This window comes from Carettochelys insculpta, chromosome 1 (assembly GCF_033958435.1).
Source record: "Carettochelys insculpta isolate YL-2023 chromosome 1, ASM3395843v1, whole genome shotgun sequence".
Classification (NCBI taxonomy): Eukaryota; Metazoa; Chordata; order Testudines; family Carettochelyidae; genus Carettochelys; species Carettochelys insculpta.
The window spans coordinates 293,898,550-293,919,044 of record NC_134137.1 but is presented as its reverse complement, the minus strand read 5'-3'; the positions used below and the strand labels follow the sequence as shown (position 1 = coordinate 293,919,044).

The 20,495-nt window shown below is 51.8% G+C and overlaps 1 long non-coding RNA gene across 1 annotated transcript; it reads right to left on the bottom strand.

Moving 5' to 3' along the window:
• Positions 1 to 3,452: 3,452 nt before the first annotated feature.
• On the bottom strand, positions 3,453 to 18,674 carry LOC142007369 (uncharacterized). Its single transcript, XR_012643921.1, has 3 exons — positions 18,140 to 18,674; positions 13,474 to 13,548; positions 3,453 to 4,087 (listed from the first exon to the last, which is right to left on the bottom strand). It is a non-coding gene; the product is annotated as an uncharacterized LOC142007369 (long non-coding RNA).
• Between the last annotated feature and the right edge of the window lie 1,821 nt (positions 18,675 to 20,495).

Genomic DNA, 20,495 nt, shown 5'->3' with positions numbered 1-20,495 from the left:
CATAGAGATATTAATTTCATTATTGAAAACCTGGTACAGGTAAAGTCTCCTTAAATGCTGACTCTCATTTCTAAATTTGCTGAGGGAGAAGTAGCCACAGCAATAAAATTAGGAAACTGTGACTGGAGCTAAAATTCTGAAAAAGAGCTAAGGGCTTCACTGTACCAGGAAAGTGCAGTGTTAGAAAACATTGCAACTCATACCCTTTAACTAACAATGGTCGAACTTATTGGCTGTGTCTAGATGCAGCTGTGCTGCCGGCTGCAACTGCAAAGGAGCGGTCTCGAAAATGCAAATAGTCACTCATTTGCATAGTTGCATAGCTAATTTGCATAGTCACGCAAGATCACCCTGTCAACAGAGGCTGCTGCCAGCAGAAAACAAGTTTTGTAGATGTGGCTCTGCCAATGAAAACCCCCTTTGTTGGCAGCCCCTTAGGTCTGATTCTTTTCAGGCATATGGAGCAGCCAACAAAGGGGGTTTTCGAGGGCGGAACCACATCTACATGACTAGTTTTTTGCCAGCAGGGTGATCTCAAGTGACTATGCAAATTAACCGTGTGCATATGAAAATAAGCAACTATTCGCATTTTCGAGACCACTCCTTTGCATCACACTGGCAGCACAGCTCCATGTAGATGCAGCTATTTTGTTGTTAGGGCAGGCAAGGAGAGTAAGCATATAATGAGCTAGCATATTATTAAACACACCTATCCTTTTCCACACTGACAGCAAAATCATACTTATCGCATTAAGTAGCACATTTTCTAATCCAGTTATTTTTTCCCAATATACACAAGGCCTATGAATATGAACAAGAACATTTGGGTTTTTTATTTATTTTAAATTTCCAGTATTGGGGATTCAGTGACCTCACAGGAAGCACAGATGATTTGCACTTTGGCTGTAGTTACATAGCAGAACTGGAAGGGCACCTAGAGTGAACAAGATTTTGGGAGTAACAAGGCTGGAAGCCACCAGACTTAAATCTGATTGTCACAGTGGATAACACACCAAAAGCTGGCAGAACCTCACTTACAAACAGCTCCCTTCAGTTCTGCCATAGCACTGATGTTGTTGTGGAGGTTTCATTTGTTTGCTTTGTTGTTGAGGGGAAAAGTTGGGTAATTCCCTTGGGTAGCTAAAGATTTTCCTTCGAAGTGTGAACACTGCCATATATTTCATTTACACAAATGGTGCTTGTGGACAGTACCTCTACAAGAATGATACTACAAAATGTCAATATTCAGAAGTGTAGCTAGCTGAAGGCCAACAATTCCTTTTTGCAAAAATTTTTGAGGATCTGAAATAGGATTTTGTTTCACACTGGAATGAATACAAAACCTTAAGAAAGTTTTCAAGAAATGGGATTGTGTCAAAACGGTTATGTCTACACTTGCACAGTACGTCGAAGTAGTCTATTTCAAAGTAAGAACATCGAAATAGGCTACTTCAACAAATATTGTCTACATGTCCTCCAGGGCTGGCAACGTCTATGTTCAACGTCGAAGTAGCGACAGGGAATGTCGAAAGGAGCCGCCCGAGAAGGAAATGCAGAGCGTCCACACACACAAGCACCCTCTTTTGAAATAAGGGGCCAGGAAAGACCGCGGACCGGGTCACAGAGCACACTAGCCCTTCCAGGGCAGCTGCAAGGTGCTCCTTTAAAGGGCCCCTCCCAGACGCACCTGGCCTGCACAGCACGAGGTCTGCAGAGCAGTAGCCACTCTCTTGCAGACCAAGTCACAGCAGATATGGACACCCAGCAGTAGCTGCAGCAGCAGCAGCAGCAGGAAGTGGAGGCCCTCCAGCTAGTCATCCAGGGGGCAAGCGCCCTACTAGGTGCTGCCCGGGAGGCCACCCAGTGGCTCCTGCCAGAGAAGCCCACCCCGGAGGCAGACAGGGATGCTCCTGACCACTGGGCTCCCCTCTCCCTCCCTCACCGGCTGCTCCCCCGCCTCTGGAGCTACCCCACCAGCCCCAAATGGTGGGAGCAGCTCGTCATGCAGGAGTGGGACGACGATACGTGTCTCCAGAACTTCTGCATGTGCTGGCAGACCTTTCTCGAGCTCTGCCAGTGGCTCACTCCAGCACTGAGGCACCACGACACCCGGCTGCAGCACACCCTCCCCGTCGAGAGGAGGGTTGCAATAGCCATCTGGAAGCTGGCCACTCCAGACAGCTATCACTCCATGGGACACCAGTTTGGAGTGGGAAAGGCCACAGTCGGGGCCATTGTCATGGAGGTAAGGAGGCCCGGGCACGCACCCACTGGGGTGGCGGGGGGCTGGGTGTGGGCTTGGGGAGGGAGGAAGGGGCTGGGTGTGGGGCTGAAAAGGGAGGGGTACTGGGGAGGGACGGGCTGGGCAGGTGGGGTACCCGAGGAGGTGCCTGGGAGGGGGGCCTGGAGGAAGGGCCCTGGGACACCCTGCACAGCTTCATGGTCACCTATGTTCCCTCCCAACAGGTGGTCCGTACACTTAATGCCATGTTGCTCCAGAGGGTCGTCCGACTCGGGGACCCGGACACAGCCATTGCTGGATTTGCCTCCATGGGGGTCCCGAACTGCTTTGGGGCCCTGGATGGGACTCACATCCCCATCCATGCCCCGGCCCACAGTGGAGGAAGATACATCAACCGCAGGAGCTACCACTCCATGGTCCTGCAGGCCATGGTGGACAGTTGGGGCCACTTCCAGGACGTGTACATGGGCTGGCCCGGCTGCACACACAGTGCCAGTGTTTTTAGGAACTCGGGCCTCTGCCACCGGCTGGAGGCGGGGACCTACATCCCCCAGAGGGAGATCCCTCTGGGGAACACCACCATGCCCCTCTGCCTTGTGGTGGACGTGGCCTACCCCCTCCAGCCGTGGCTCATGCGCCCGTACACCGGCCACCTCAATGCCAGCCAGGAGCAGTTCAATGCCCGCCTGAACCACGCCCACCAGGTGGTGGAGAGAACATTTGGCCGTCTGAAGGGCTGCTGGCAGTGCCTCCTTGCCCGACTGGACGTCAGCCTCCAAAACATCCCTCAGGTTGTGGGCGCGTGCTGCATGCTCCACAACATTGTTGACAGCAAGGGGGAGGCTTTCGTCCAGAGGTGGGCGGTTGATGCTGGCACAGGCTTCCCCCAGCTGGCCGCCACACCCAGCCGCCAGGCCCACTATGAAGGGGTACGGGTACGCGAGGCCCTGCGGGCCCACTTCGATCAGGGAGACCCTGAGCACCTCCCTGGCCTTCCCCAGAAGACCCCCCCAACACACACACAGCCCACACACCACCCCCAACACCCGCACGCCACCCCCCTCCCCCAACAAGCACACGCCTCCAGCTTTTTGGAAAATAAAACCTTTTTTTTTTTAAACTGGATAATTTGTTTGGTTCACCAAAGAAACTGCAACTAATATACAAAAATGGGGACAACTATATACAAAAAGAGGGACAACTATATACATGGGCCAACAACCGAGCCGTCCGCCGGGCCCCCATCAGTCTGGAGTGGGGGTAGAGGGGCCCAAGCCCCGGCAGGTATGGCTTGCAACCCCCGCCTCCCCATGGCCGGCTGGGGGCTGGGAGGACTGGCAAGTATGACCAGGATGCCTCTAGTGGCCGGTCTTCCGTCCCAGTGGACTCTGTGGAGCTTGCCAGTGCTGAGGTGGGTGGTGGGGCAGCAGGTGGCGAGGCGGGTGGAATGGCAGGCGGGGCAGCAGGCGGCGAGGCGGGTGGAGCAGCAGGTGGGGCAGAAGGCGGCGAGGGCGGCCCGGGGGGCAGCAGGGGGCGGGAGCCAGGTGACGGCCTCCCGGATCGGCCCGGCTATGTCCCTGAAAACCCCCATACAGTCCTCCCATGCCGCCCACCGCCGGGTGGACTCCTCCCGCTCAAAATGGAGTCTTTCCTCCGCCACCTCCGTCTGCTGCTGGAGAGCTGCCAGGAGCTGAGGGTCCACCGGGGCCATCCCCAGAGTCCAGCGGTGGCGGGATCGTCCCACTGCCCTTGAGGGTGTCTCTGGGCGCTGGCGGTGGCTGACCTCCGGCGGGCTGTCGGGGACAACAGAGGGTGCCTGGCTGCCTGGGGCGTCGGATGCTGCAGCTGGAGAGAGGGAGGGGAAGGCTGTTAGTACAGTGCCCTGGCCAGTGGTCCGTTCTCCCTGCCCCCTCTTGGGTGCTGGGTCTCCGTCTCCGTCAGTGGGCTTGATGTCCCTGTTGGCTGTCGCCATGGCATTGTCCCCCCGCCCCCGGGGTCAACACTGAGGTCTGTCCATGGGTACAGGTGCTGACAGGCGCTGATGGCCGTGCCACCATCCTGGGACTGTACTGTGGCTGGGCATTCACGGGTTGGGGGTCCGCTGGGGGTGTGTGAGGCTCCCGGTCATGGCTGGTGCCCCCACCCTGTGGCCCATGGCTGTGTGCTCTGTGGGTTATGTACCTGACCATCCATTGCCACGGTCGGGGGAAGCCCGGTGGGCGGGTGCCAGGCTGGTGCTCCGGGAGGGGAGGTCAATGAGGAGCCCCCCCCCCCCACTGCTGGACCCCTCCTCCATTGTCCCGAGGGGGGCTCCTTGGGTGGGCCCCGGGGTGTGGGGCTGGCCTCCGGTTCCAAGGCCTGCTGGGGCTCGTTGGCCATGGTGTCAAGGGTGGCCGGGGGGGGAGGAGGTGTCCCAGGGGCCCAGGATGGACCTGAGCTCCCTGTAATGGGGCAAAGTGGCGGGGGCAGCCCCAGACCGGCTGGCCAAGTCCCGGGCCCGGGTGTACCCCTGCCGCAACTCCTTCACCTTACTCCGGACATGATCCGGAGTGTGGGCAGGGTGACCCCAGGCGGCCAGGCCCTTGGCCAGTCGGGCAAACACTTCTGCATTCCGCCGCTTGCTCCCCATCACGTGGAGCACCTCCTCCTCACCCCAGAGCCCCAGCAGGTCTCAGAGCTCAGCCTCCAACCAGGAGGGGCCCTGCGTCCTTTTGGCCCCCCCACTTGGCTGCTGGGGTGCCTGGGTCCCCTCAGAAGGGGAGCCCTGGGGGCGCTCGGGGGGCTGGCTTGAGGCCATGGGTGGAGGCAGTGGAGATTGGGGCCTCTGAAAAGTGTGCAGGGCTAGCACGTGCGTGTGCTGCTGCCTGCACGCTCTCAGCTTCCTGCCACAGGAAATCCGGGTCCGTGGTGCCTTAAAGGCTGCTGTGCGCGGGGACCATAGAGCCCCGCAGGGGCTGGACAGAGCGTCTCAACCCCTCAGCTGATGGCCACCATGGAGGACCCCGCTATTTCGAAGTAGTGGCACGCGGACCGTCTACACACACCCTACTTCGACATTCAACTTCGAAGTAGGATGCTATTCCCTTCCTCGGATGGGAACAGCGACTTCGACGTCTCGCCGCCTAACGTTGATTTCAACGTCAAAATAGCACATGGCACATGTAGATGCAACGGGTGCTATTTCGACGTTGTGCTGGCTACTTCGAAGTAGGCGGCTAGTGTAGACGCACCAATCTTTTCCCCCCACCCTAATCAAAAAAGTCAAGTTTTCATTTCAGTTGTCTGTCACCTCTTTTTCTCTCTCTCAAACCTGCCTGTCCAAACCTTTTGAAATCATTTTGACATTGACTAAATAACTTGTAATGAAGAACACACATTTCTGGCAAAAATTTTCAGATCAGTTCTGCTCAATTCACTGCTCAGTACTAGTGAGTGATTTGTTTGCTATTCTAGTGTACTTAGGTTTTTGTCCTTTGTTTGCAATATGGTCATTGTTTTTTCTTTTTTTTATTTCTTTTGTTTGTTTCTTTTGCTTTATAGTAAGGCTAGCAGAATATGTTTTTCTATATTATGTACTCAGAAGACCTGTGAAATGAAACCAATACCTTTTCTCCCCACACAGTTACATTTTTTTAAAAAAGTTTGAAGGAAGCAGACAGATCAAATATATATATGGGTTCCACAAGATGTAGTTCGGCAAGAATCTACATTTATGAGCTGGCTGTTTAACTGTTTATCTCGGGTCTGTGCATGTGTGAGAGAGTTAAAAATAAAGAACTATATTGTGGGCCTATAGGAGAACTCACATTTTTGAAACTCATTAAGGCACAGGCTAAATTCCACCAAGAGCAAACCTATGCCTGTGTTCAGAGATCAGTACAGGATTACTGATCAGAAGTTTTACAATCATTCTGCTTCTAGCAGTGGGAGGGAGAAATCCCTGCTTTCTTTTTATAAAAGGCTACATAAGCTTAGCAAATTGATTCTTAAATACTAACCATACAAGGCTTTAACTTACTCCTACAGTTCACGACTTCCAGTTGGAAGGTTCCTTACTTTTCCCCCAAAACTGTCTAATTCAGGGACAAAGGCTGCGTCTACACGTGCACGCTACTTCGAAGTAGCGGCAGTAACTTCGAAATAGCGCCCGTCACGTCTACACGTGTTGGGCGCTATTTCGAAGTTGAAATCGACGTTAGGCGGTGAGACGTCGAAGTCGCTAACCCCATGAGGGGATGGGAATAGCGCCCTACTTCGACGTTCAACATCGAAGTAGGGACGTGTAGACGATCCGCGTCCCGCAACATCGAAATAGCGGGGTCCTCCATGGCGGCCATCAGCTGGGGGGTTGAGAGATACTCTCTCTCCAGCCCTTGCGGGGCTCTGTGGTCACCGTGGGCAGCAGCCCTTAGCCCAGGGCTTCTGGCTGCTGCTGCTGCAGCTGGGGGTCCGTGCTGCATATACAGGGTCTGCAACTAGTTGTTGGCTCTGTGTATCTTGCACTGTTTAATGAAAGTGTGTCTGGGAGGGGCCCTTTAAGGGAGCGACTTGCTGTTGAGTCCGCCCCGTGACCCTGTCTGCAGCTGTGCCTGGCTCCCTTATTTCGATGTGTGCTACTTTGGCGTGTAGACGTTCCCTCGCTGTGCCTATTTCGATGTTGGGCTGAGCAACGTCGAAGTTGAACATCGACGTTGCCAGCCCTGGAGGACGTGTAGACGTTATTCATCGAAATAGCCTATTTCGATGTCACAACATCGAAATAAGCTATTTCGAAGTTGGGTGCACGTGTAGACGTAGCCAAAGAGTGCAAAACACAGGGAAAAGGGAGGCCTCCCTCTCCTCTAGGGCGAGTGAAGAGAACCACAAGGCCTCAGAGACTCTCACCATTCTCTTTCTTATGCCTGACAAAGACACTGAAGCCTTTAACTGAGCATGGATCATTGTAAACCTGCCCTTGGTTTGGTGAGAGGGAAATTTTTTTTTCCATTGTAAGTAAGGTGACCGTCTGTCCCGTATTTGGGATGCCAAAAAGGCGTATTGACATTTTTTAAAGGGATGAATAGTCCCATAATTGAGCACACCCCCGATGACCTTTTTTTGCAGCTGCTGGTGGGAGTCACTTCCTCAAGCCTTGGGAAAGTGAGGGAATGTGGGCGGCTGCCATGGCCTTGCTATTTCCCTGGGGCTCCTGGGGAGCACTGGCAGCTGTCGCTTCCCTGGGGCTCCCGGGGAGGGCCGACAGCTGACGCTTCCCTGGGCTCCTGGGCAGGCCAGCATCTGCCGCCTCCTTCCCAGCTCCCCGGGGCTTGGAGTAGATGGGAGGATCTACCCCTCTCCACCCATATTCCCTGTCCCATATGTGGGACAGGGAGATATGGTCACCCTAATGGTAAGAGCCTATCCACCCCTCTTTTCTTTACTTTTACTGCAGACCACAGATCAGTGGAATCTTTGAGTTCTCTGCAGATCTCTGAACAGCAGTTGAGGGAGAAGTAGATGGGTAAGAACATTGTTAGTTTCAGAAACAATGCAGAGTGGAACATTATCCACCACAGAAAGGTGTTCATCTATAATAAGAAGACACCTACATTTTCAGTCTTCCATTAACAATCATCTCAAAAAGAATTAGCAAACGGAAATGATTCATGTGTAACCACTAAAATTTACCTAGTAATACAGAAATTTGCCATACTGGACCAGACTTGGGGTCCATTGAATCCATCTTTTCAGTGACAGTGACCAGCAACAGATGCCTCAGAGAAAGTTTTGAAGAACCCCACAGCTGATATTTTGGTTGGAGATGAGAAAGAATAACACAAGCATCTCTTCCTCATTCATGTTTCACTAAGAGGCAATACATAATATAGGACTAAGATCTCACTTAAAATGTTTGAAAAAAAGAGGGAAAATTTGTCAGTGATATCCCAGGAACATGAACCATAGGCCACATCTTTACTTGCGAGATCTTTCAAAAAAGCTGGGGCCCTTCCAGCAAATCCCATGGAGCATCTGCACACCAGATGCGTTCTTTTGAAAAAAAAAAATCGAAAGAACCCAGCTCTCCTTTTGGAAGTGCTCTTCCGCTCCCAGATCAGAAAGCACCTCCTTTCAAAAGCATCTTCCCAGAGAAAGCTTGTGCAGGCACTCCGCAGGCCACTCTTTCGAAAGAGGGATCCTCCATGGCACTGGCCAGCTGGAGTGTAGAGACGCCCCGGCCAGCACATTGGGGTTTTATTGTCTCTGCCTCCAGTGGCTCTAAAAGCATCTGGGACCCAGAAACCCCATGGCAGGAAGCTGAGAGTGTGCAGGCAGGGAGCACACAGGCTGCTAGCGTCCACACCCTTGTACCCACCCACTGCAGCTTGATTGATGCTGTGGTTAGCAGCCAGCAACCCTGTGACCCCCAGGAGCCCTCAAGGGACCCTTTGAGGGGTACCAGGAGCCTGCCAAGAGCATAAAATTGGGGGCACCCTCTTGGACTTAGCCAGAGCATAGGTAGGCATGTGCTGAAGTGTTTGAATGGATCAGAATTTTATATCTTTAAAAGCAGTTTCCAAACTGTAAATGTATGTAAATAACATCACCTACAGTTACAATGAGGTAGGTGACTGGAATGCAGGCTCTCCCTTCTCCAGCTCACCTGCAAGAGAGCCACTGACTGGCATCTCCTGCTTGCGGTTGCCAACCCTCAAGGATTGTCCCTAGAGTCTCCGTGAATTAAACTTGAATTAAAGCTACATTTGACTCAGTGTACCTCTGCTGCGAAAAAAGCAAACATTCTGGGATGTAATAGCATGAGTGTTGTCAGCAAGACATTAGAAGTAATTCTTCCACTCTAATGTGCTGATTAGACCTCAACAGGAATACTGCATCAAGTTCTGGGCACCACATTTCAGGAAAGATAGACAAATGGAGAGAAAGTCCAGAAAAGAGCAACAAAAATAACTAAAGGTCTGGAAATCATGACCTATGAGAGAAGACTGAAAAAAAGTTTGGAAAGAGAAGGCTGAGAGGGAAAGTGGTAACAGCTTTCATGTACAGTAGACCCCTGACTTGCCAGCCCCGCATAAGCCAAATTTCGTGCACAATTCCGGGGGAGCCAGGAACCTGATGATGTCAGCAGCCATGGTCAGTTTCCCCACTCCAGCAAGTAGAGAGCAGCCAGGGTCCAGATGGTAGCCTGGTTCCCAGCTCCCCTCCACTTGCAGAGCTGGGAAACTGACCAGGACAGCTACCCTGATCAGTTTCCTCACTTCTGTCATTGGTGGCAGCTGAGAGCCTGCCTCTCAGCTTCTGTCACTGACAGGAGCAAGGAAACCTCTCCTGTCACTGGCAATTGGCTGCTGCCCCTAGAAAGAGCAGTTTCTCTGCTTCTGTCAGGGGCAGCAGCCAAGTCAGCTGCCGCCCCAACAAGAGCTGGGAAACTGACCAGCCCAGTGCAGGTCAGTTTCCCCACCACTCAGAGTCATGTTAACCCAAGATATGTGCAACTCGAGTGCACATATCTCAGGCATCTACTGTACCTAAAAGTGTGTTAAAAAGATGGAGTAAAATTATTTTCCCTAACCTCTGAGGATAGCACAAGAAGCAATTGGGCTTAAATGGCAGCAAGGGAGGTTTAAATTGGACATTAGAAAAAAAACTTCCCTACTCTCAGGGTTAAGCACTGGAATAAATTGCCAAGAGAGGCTTTGGAATCTCCCTCATTGGAGATTAAGAGCAGGGATGGTCTAGATCAAGGTGGCCAAATAATGTTTTCTAGGAAAAAAATCTCTATTAGCTACTGGAGTTAACTGACTCTGAAATATACACATCTCCTAGTGCTGGAAAGACCTCACATGGTCATTGAGTCCTATGCCCTGCACTCACAACAGGACCTAGCACCATCCCTCAGACTTTTTTTTAAATCAAACTTCCCCCTAAACCTTGACAAGCCCCCTCAAGGATTGAATTTACAACCCTGTGTTTACAAGGCTGATATTCTAACCACTAAGCTATCCCCACCACCTGGTGTCCTTACTGCTCCATTTCACTCTGTTTCCAACTGCAGAGCACAGTTGAAAGTATCAGGGAGTGGTGGTGGAGGGAAGGGGGAAAAGGATGGTGCCACTAAAACAGCTCAGCTCCTTCTGCATGGAAAGTGGTAAAATCTGTACACAGGTGATCTGATGCTTGCTTGAATTGGAGGGCACAATCTGAGCCTCTGGTGGATATCTTTCCCACACAACCAGGCAAACCTGGTGTGATCCCTTCAAAAACCAGCCACTGCCACCTTTGCACTCCTCAGCAGCAAGGAGAAGATGAATCTTTCTCTCACCCTGAAGCTTGAGGAGACAGGATCCCTACTGGCAGCTTACTCTGCACCCTAGTGAATCTCAGAAGAAAGGAGACAAGAGCTTGTAATGGTCTTGTTCAGTTTCACTGAAAAGCCTTTGGAAAACAGTCTGTCCCCCTGAAAATATCCTCCCACTAGACAGGAAAGAGCAGTCTGGTAGACTGAGCCCACATCCAGGAGCCAGAAAGTCCCCACAAGTGTCCCCTCATAAACTCTCTGTCTCAGTTTCAGTTCGCCATGGATAATAATATACACTTTGCTATTTCTCAGGACAAAATAGTGCTTGTAAGGCACTTTGAAGGTAAGTGCTAGACATTATTTTATTACTGCCATGGCTCCTGTCTCTGCATCCCCCACCCACCTAAAATATAAAATAGTAGGAAGAAAGCAATCCCTTCTGGTTTGTGGTGCAAGAGGGCAAGCATGTGGGGGCTAGCTGACCCAGGAGTGGGTGGACTGTGTGACAAATCATCTTTTCCCGATTGTTTCCAGCAACTGTATAATTAACTTTAATTGTGGCCAGCATTTTGGCAACGAGTCTCACTTCTTCAGGCTAAGAATATTGTCTGAGTGAACATTACAATTTCCCAAAGCAGCTGCAACTCAGCAGTCCTTCCTAAAATCATATACAAACATCCTTCGGCGTGCAGAATGTATGAAAAGAGTGTACCAGGAAGTAGCATCTACCCGATAGTGAGTTTCAGAGTAGTACGCCTTAATACACAATATCTAGAATGGACATATTTAACTCAATATGGTTTATCCAATAAAAGCTGGGTTAATCTGTGGCCAGGATATAAATATAGGACCAAATCCTGCTCACCTGGATTTTTCAAGTCCTGTCAAGAGAAAGTCAAGAGGGTTTGATCTATGCGATAGTAGTAGGCATCCTTCAGTCTGCATAGACTATGGATCGCGCCCTTTATAGTTTCAATTGAGGACTTCATTTACAGTGTCTACTGTGACTATGAAGACCCAAACGAGAGTGACAGTCCTTGCTGCATCTCTTGCAGATGTGGTGGGTGTCTGGCAAGTCCTTAGTGTGCTTTCTGTGCGCTCACTTCTCCTCTGCTAGCTGTCTGATCCTCATCTCGCCCTTCTGAAGGCCCTTGTGTAACCCCTGCCTCCATCTGCTGCGGTCGTCTGCTAGTTCTTCCCAGTTGTCCAGCTCGATGTCTACCTCTCTGAGGTCTCTCTTGCAGATATCTTTGTAGCGCAACTGGGGGCATCCAGGAGGTCTTTTGCCAGAGGCTAGCTCACCATACAGGATGTCTTTTGGAATCCTTCCATTATTCATCCTGAGGATGTGGCCAAGCCAGCGGAGCCGACGCTGCCTGAGGAGGGTGTGCATGGTTGGGATTCCAGCTTGCTTGAGGACGGCAGTGTTGGTCACTCTGTCCTTCCTTGATATTCCAAGGATGCACCTGAGGCAGCGCAAGTGGAAGACGTTCAGCCTCTTTTCCTGACGGGCATATAGGGTCCAAGTCTCGCTGCCATAAAGGAGGGTGCTGAGGATGCAGGCTCTGTGGACTTGCATTTTGGTGTGAGTGTACAGCTTGTTGTTATTCCACACTCTCTTGCTGAGTCTGGACAAAGTTGTGGCCACTTTTCCGATCCTCCTATTTAGCTCAGTGTCCAATGACAGGGTGTCAGTGATGGTGGACCCAAGGTAAACGAACTCATGGACAACCTCTAACGTATAGTTGTCAATGCTGATTGATGGGGATTCAGCAACATCCTGACCCAGTACGTTTGTCTTCTTTAGGCTGATGGTAAGCCTATGATAAGATCTATTATATATATATATGATAAGATATATAAGATCTATAATATCTATGATAAGATATGGTAAGATCTATGCGATAAGTTAAGAAATAAATCAGCAAATATTTTTAGTTATTAAATAGACAGTGTATTGCTGAAACTCTAGGGAATGTATAATGTATTTCAGCAGAGAAACCCAACCAAGTAGTTGTGTCCAGTTCTTGCACACTATTGTCAAACTGTGCACAATGGAGCCTCTAAGCTTATCTTTGCCAGTCTATTTCAGCATGGAAATCGTCTTTATGGCTACCCATATACAACAGCAGGGATCGATGCTCTGAGGTGAATCCACTGGTGGTTGATTTAGCGCAGCAGTTCCCAAACTTTCTGGCATCATTCCCCGCTTTTGATTTTTGGGATACCCTCACACACCCCTCCTCTTTACCATCATCCATCCCCCTTTTTAACAAAAAATTCAATTAGTAATTTAAAATAAACACAAAAGCTTGATATAAAATGTTATTTAAAATTAAGAATAAGCACAAATAGTTTTTCTTGGCCCCCTGCAGGTGTCTGGTGCAGCCCCAACTGGCCAGCTGCCTGAGCCACATACCAGCTGCCTGAGAACTGTGCCAGGCACCAGAGCTGCCCGTGCCAGCTGCCCGCCCACCTCAGACCGGCACTGCCAGAGCTGCCCTCCCAAGCCCTGCAACACTGAGGCCAGCCATCCGCCTGGCAGCTGCTGGGGCCAACTGCACACCCGAGCTGCAGGCCAGCCACTCAAGCCACCCACCCAAGCCCCATGCTGCCCAGGCCAGCCGCCCCCGCACCAGCCCAAGCTGCACATTGCTGTGACCAGCTGCCCACCCGAGCCCTGCACTGCTGAGGCGAGCCGCCCACCCACTCAAGCTGCCTGAGTCCTGTAATGCTGGGGCCAGTGGCCCAAGCCCAGTGAGTCCTGCAAGCTGGTCAGCCACCTGAGCCCTGCAAGCCATCCGCCTGAGCCAATCCCTTCCCATAAAGCCAACCACCACCAGATCCTGCTCTTACCCCATCCCCCTTACCTGAGCCAGGCACCCCAAGTCCCCCATCTAACCCCATCCTCCTCCTCCCCCAACCCACACGCACTCACCTTTGCACATGGCTCTTGCCAGCTGCCTGCTTTTTATAGCGTCTGCGCTGGGTCACCCACATAAAATGACAGGGGCTGAAAGGCAGAAGCAAAGGGTGGGGGGAGTCATGGGGGGCTGGGTTACCTCACGCCACCCCCCCACCTGGAATTTCTTCATCCCCCCGCTCCCCCCTCCCATTTGGGAAACCATGATTTAGTGGTATACTAAAGATCTAGCAAATCAACTAGAGATTTCTTGGAAGACAACTCTGTTACTCTATCCCAGACGAGAAGAGTAAGGGATGTCAACAGAAGAGTTTCTACCATCGACTCCCTGCAGTGTAGACCCCGTGATAACGTGACCTAAGGTATATCAATGCCAGATATGTTAAGAGGGGGAAAAATGCACACAGGATGTTCTGTCCCAAGATAAATAAACTTTGCCACAGTGGACAAGGAAGAAAAGTGAAAATCGAGCAGGTCTGGAAGGCATGGTGGTGTAGAGTACATTACGTGGGTGAGATGGGTGTTCAGCTTCCCCCTTTTCCTTTTGTTGCTCACTCAGGGTTAGGTTACTTCTCCAGCTTCACTAATTCCTATGATCCTTCAATCCTCATTCCAATGTTCTTCAGTTCTCCCTTTTCTACCTGTACTGAGTCCTACATATTTGCTGCTTTTCCTTTTCCAGTTCAGCTCAACTGCTTAGATAACACACTTGACCATGGATGCTTAGTTAACACCTAATTCTTTTGCTATTCAAGACTTATGCTCTTTAGAATACAAATCAGCTTACACCTCTTCACCATCTGAGCTAAAAACTAGAAGGTCCTGAAAAAACAAATCTATTCTAGCACCACCATACTACGTCTAAGCTGTAACAACTGTTGCAAACCAACTGTTATTTGAGAGGATACTCCCTACCCCGGCAATATGTAAATAGCAAAAACACCATGTTCTGTTGCACCAGTACTGTCATGATGTCTTTTAGATAACTGTAAAACATGGGTTTCTGTCTGCAGCGTCCCATTGGATAGTTACTACCAAACAGAGGAAGATGCCGTTCCTGGGAGGATTAATATTTCAGGCTATATAAAAATCACACTATAGCTTATGTCACCACAAGTTACATCGCTCAATGGTGTGAATAAACCACCTTTCAGAGAAACAAATGTCACACCTATATAAGCACCAGGGCAGGCAGCACTACATGAGCGGGAAGCCTTCTGCCACTCACAGGGTAGTTTTATTGCACGGATGGGAGAAATCTCTCCTGTTGGCACAGGCAAAGCATCTTCACCAGACACATTGCAGTGGTACTTCTACACCACTGTACCTGCGGTCATGCCCTTACTCAGCTTTACAAATAATGTCAACCTGATGCAGCCATCAGTTATCAGCTTGTCTACATTAGGATTTTTGTCTGCCACTTTCTTCTGTTGCTTTCTTCCAGGATTTTCACACATCCAGGATGTTTTCAAGCTGGATGACATGTGTTTTGATCTTCAAAAGCTATAATTCTCTGTGCTTTTGTTTTAGAAAAAGATGTATTTTCTTTAGTACGTCTAGATTTAAAACAATAAATCGACACGTCTGCAACCCTCACGGCACTGAATGACAGCTGAAATGGAAAGCCTCCACTGCTTTTCCAGTACTGTTTTAAACTGGGAAGCATGAGTATAGCGTCTTTCCTGGCATTGCTTGTTGCCTTTCAAATATACAGGCTAATGTTCTTGAGGTGCGCCTGTTTTCCTCATATTTCATTTTAACAGAGTGCATCCTCTAGTGTTGCATGGCAAGTCCTTTTCCACAGACACACACTGTCACCCCAAAAGAACATTTAGCAGTGGGAGCTCGTAACTGGCCACATTCTGGTGTCCATGTTTGCAGACGTGTTTGGCTAACTGAGGCCCAGATTTTTATATAGACATAAGCATGTTCCAATGGACTTTGGAGCCAGATGTCAAATTTAGGCCTAGCCATAGAAGATCATTAAAATTGAGTTGTTTCCTAAAAGAGGATTGCAATTTTATAGCTGATTAAATAATACCATAACATGATTTTTAAACAGAATTCACTGAATTAGAAACTAGATTTCAATTGGCCTTTTCATACCTACCCCAGTTAGAGTTCCCAGATGTCCTGCAATGTGTGAGATAGTCCCAAATTTTCCTCACAAGTCCCACGTTTATGCAACAATGTCCTGCCATAAATGGGGGATGCAGGACTTAGGGAAATTCCCCATCCCCACCTGGGGATCCTGTGGCTGGGACTGCCAGCAAGGCTCTGCACTTGACTCCCAGCTGCAGGGTCCCCCTCTCAGTTTTGGAAAATTTATGTGGACAGGCAGCCCCTGGTTGGGATCCCACAGCTGGGGCTGTCCATCCTGGATAAGTTTCCCAAAAATCTGGTAACCCTACGCCACTGTTGGTAGCTCACCAATATTCACGTGGCCTAAGTTTTATTCCTATAGAATTTTGCAAACCAGCAAATTTCAACCCAGTAGCAAAAATTAGTTTTGATTTTGAATGTTTGAGGTTTGCAGTACTGTGAGGTATGCTTGTGGGAGCCATTTGAAACTTCATCTCTGTCCCCAAACATTCAAGTCATGTCTAAATCCCTTTGCTTCTTCACACTCAACATCTCCAAGATCCAACACTTTGGGAGTTTTAAAATACTTTGTAAGAGGGAGTATTTTGTCCCCTGAAGCGCAACTTCAGCATCATAGTTTAATATAGGAAGCTCGTCTCTTTCCCTGTAACCCCTACCCCTGCCCTATTTAAATTAGAATTATGATCGAATTTACGTGTAGGGAAGAAAAAAATAGATGTTGGCTTCCTCTATGCCATACTGAAGAAACTCAGAAGAGTTGGCCCACCTGTGGCATACATTTTACATGTTTAATTAAATTTAGTATATCAAAAACAAGCCTCCCAAAATGCTGGGGGTTAATTCCATTGCTGCTTGTACATGAAATGAGGAGACTGTAGCTGGAGGAAGGAAAGAGGGGAGTGCACTCACTGCATCCAGTTGATAACTCACAGCAGAAATAAAGCCTACTGGCACAGCTGCTCAGAGGAGATGGCGACATTTCGGATGGCCAGCTCTTCCCTTGGCAGGCGATGGTGTTATGGATAAACAGCAGCAGGAAGTACCAAGCAAATGGTAAAATAAATACGTTTGCAAAAATTGTTTCCAAGTTTGACCTAAATGTTTTCCTGCTAGTGAGAAAGCTGCAGGTAGTTTCAGTTCAAAAGCTGTGTCCAGTCACAGGAAAAACAGCAGCATCTAGTCCAAGAGATTTGGAAGGTTCTCATGGCTGTTGTGTGAGTCAGGCACTGTTTCAGTATTTCCACGCTAAATTTGCTACCTCAGAATTGGTCCTTGCTACTAGAAAAGCTGGAAGGGATGGGGATGAGCAGGGTCTCATTGTTCAACCTTTGTATCTCCTCAGCTTTGGGTCCCCCTAGTAGCTGCTTTAATCAACACCCAATTTCCATTAGTCCCTATCATAGCATAGCAGATCAGCCCCTGAAATGTTGAAGGGGCCATGCTACTATCACTGTGAGACGCATTGCCGAGTTCAGTCATATTTTGTGCCTAGCTTGAAAATTGTGTCTAGAATACAGCCTCATGTTCAAGATCTCATCTTGATGTTTTAAGGCACTCAGTGGTTCAGATCCAGGACAACAGACAGGACAAGGAGCTCTTGAGCTCTCAAGGTACTAGTCAGATCATTTAATAAACTCCTGGGAGATGCTCAGATACCATGATGACGTGTGATGTATAAAAAGCTAAACAGACTCCATAGCGTTAGATGAATGTAGTTTTTTGGGAAGAGGCCCTGACTGCAATTTATATAAACACACATGAAAAACTAATCTCTCATCCATACATACAATAATTACCCCATAGGAAGGGCATCACTGCACCTAATTATAGCCTGATAAGCGTTTTATAAAGATCTGCTGTGAAAAAGAGTGAATATTTCAAAACATAAAACTGCTAGTGCTGGAGGATGTGGGTTTTATCTGATTAACATTCATTTTGCAAAGTAATAATTTGATCACATGGCTCCATTACTCATACACCATTGAAACAGCAGTTTAGCAGCACACAGTGTTGGGCTATGAGACAATACTAGGAAATACAGCAATACTTAGCTATCTCCCAACTCTTGTTTTGCTCTGTAAGAAGTCCTGGGACGCCCAGCCCTTGGCCTAGGGGGAGGCAGCCACCACAAGGGTTATAACACCAGCCCGCACTCAGTTGGGGGTGGTCAGCAGTTCCCAGTACAATACAATACAGGCCCCAGCCCTCAATCTAGGGCAGGGCAGCGGTTCTCAATAGCAACACAGTACCGGCCCAGCCCTCAGTTCAGGGCGGGCAGCAGTTCACAATAGTGGTACAATCCTGGCCCAGCCCTCAGTCCAGGGCGGGGCAGCAACACAAGGGTTTGAGCACAGGCCCAGCCTCAGTTTGGGGCAGGGCAACAGCACCAGAGTTTGAGCGCAGGCCCAGCGCGGGCTGGCCCTGTCAAGGAGGGGGTAGGGGGTCGCAGGCCCTCCCACTCCACTGCGACCCGGCCCGGGGCCCTGGGGGTCGCTCACACACGACCACGGCAGTGGGGATCCAGGCCGCAACACACTGCCATGGGTTCAGGAGCGTCATTCCCTGGGCCACTTCCTACCTCTACCTCCACTGGCAGAAGGTCCCAGTCCATCTGGTCGGGGCGTCCCTCCAGGTCGGTCTCCTCCAGGTCATCCACCTTCGGAGGCTCCGGCCAGTCGCTCATATCAATATAATTGGGGTAGTCTGGTGGCGGTAGCACAGGGGGCCCGAGGCGATCCTGGGCCTGGGGGCTGTGGGGGTCCGCCAGGATGCTCGGGCAAACCGCTCCTGGGGCTTCTTCCAAGGCGGGGAGTCTCCACCGGCGCAAAGGTCCTGCCTCTGGGGTCAGCCTCCCTCCTGCCTCGGGCAGGCAGGATCTATCTTTCTCCCCCCGCTCCTCCACTTCTCCAGCTAGTTCTTTTAGGAACTGCTGAGTGGGTGGAGGGTGGGGGCCTCTTGCCCCCTGCCCTACAGCAGGGCCCCCCCCCTTTTTCCATCTTTTGGGGGAGAAACTGCTGGACCCCCATTTGGGCCCACCTTCCATCTAGCAGCTGCTGCATCCTCACCACCTGGAGAAGGTAGGGGGCTCTCTCAAAGCGGCGGTTGGGCTCCCTCCACACAGCCTCCTGTGGAGTGGCTTGGGGAGGGGTGAGTTTGGGCAGGGCCCCTCTCCACTGGGGCTCCGGGGGGGGGCTGCATAGCCAGGGGTGGGGTGTTAGGGCGTGGCCCCTGCCCCACCCCTGCAGCCCCCCCCTCCCCTACTGCCCCCCCACCCCCAGCTGCCGCTGGGGCCCCCTCCACCTGGGCCCCTCCAATCAGCTGCCCCTTCCTTCTCCCCCTGTCATCTCGAGGCTCTGCAGCAGCTGCTACAGGCCCACCCCTCAGGCGCACGTGGGCAACCCCTCCCCCCATTAACCCCGCCATCCCCCCTAAGTTGGCTGTGCCTCCTCCTTCGCCCCCGCACGTGCCCACGCCCCTTCCCTCCCTTTTTCTGTTTACTTAAGCGCCTGAGCCCCCCCCCCCCACCCACCCACCCACCCACACACACACACACACACACACACACACACAAACTTTGATTCCCTCCACATCCCAGTGCAGAAACAGGAGCCATCTTACCATCTTTGTGCTGGGAGTTGTGGCCTTTTTTGTGTCTCCCTTTCCCTGACCTCACTCTCCTTGCCCTGCCCTTCCCCCATCTGACCGGGTCCTCAGCCTGGCCAGTGGGGGAGGGGCAGCCACGCCTCACTCCTTCCTTCCCTTCCACTCTCCTCCCCCTCCCCCGCTCTCTCTTAAAGGCCCCCACCCCCAACAAACTTTTTCCCTCTCTGACCCACCAATATGACCCCCACGCCCACTGGAGGGTCATCTGGTGACCCCTCCCACCCTCTCCCCTCCACTGTCACCCCTCCTATCCCTGAAACGGCGGCCCACTCGTCCAGGGCTGCCCAGAACTCAACCACCATGTCAGCTGAGGGTGCGGGCGCAGGCTCCGGGGCTCCTACTGCTTCCGCCGCGGCGCCCCCTGGCGACCCAGCCCCAAACCCTCCCCCCCAAACGGGCAGGAAGGGCCAGGGGAAAAGAAAGGGCAAGAGCCCCGCCCGGAAGGCCAAACCTCCCGTGGCGGGGACTCTCCCCCAGGCTGCCCAAACACCGAGTGCAGCCTCCCCTTCTTCCCTTCCCCCTGCTCCCTCCACCGCTCCTGGGGGCCCCGACCTCTCAGCCCCCAGGTCGTACGCCCAGGCGGTGGCCGCCGCCCCGCACCCTACTCCTTCCGCCTCTGCCGGGACTACCATCCCCAACGGTCGCGGCCCCTTCCCCGCGCTCACCAGGAGGCACGGAGTCCGCTGCCTCCTGGTGGCTGCCTCGCCCCACGTGGAGACCTACGTGCGGGCGTTGGCACGGGTGGTGGGGCCCGCGGCCGTGGTGGCGGCCTCCCGGATGTTCGGGAAGATCGTCTTCTTCCTGGCTTCGGAGGCCGCCGCCCAGGAGGCGGTGGAGAGGGGCCTGGCGGTTGGGGGCGTGCACGTGCCCCTGGAGCCGCTGGAAGACCTGGGCGTGTGGGTGGTTTTTTCATCTGTTCCACCCTTCCTTCCCAACTCCGCCCTTCTGCCGTTCCTCACCGCCCTGGGCCAGCCTTTGACGGTCCTGAGTCCCCTCCCCCTAGGCTGTAAAGACCCCGCCCTACGGCACGTGCTCTCCTTCCGCCGGCAGGCCCGGGTCCAACTGCCGCCGGCGGCAGCACAGGGCGGGGTGGCCCAGGAGGGGACTATACTGGTGCCCTATCAAGGGGCCCAGTACCGGGTCTTCTATATCCTGGGGGAGGCCCGGTGCTTTATGTGCCGGGCGGCGGGGCACGTCTGGAGGGATTGCCCCCTGGCCCGGCACGAAGGGGAGCCCGGGACCTCCTCCGACCCGGGGGCGTCAGCCACGAG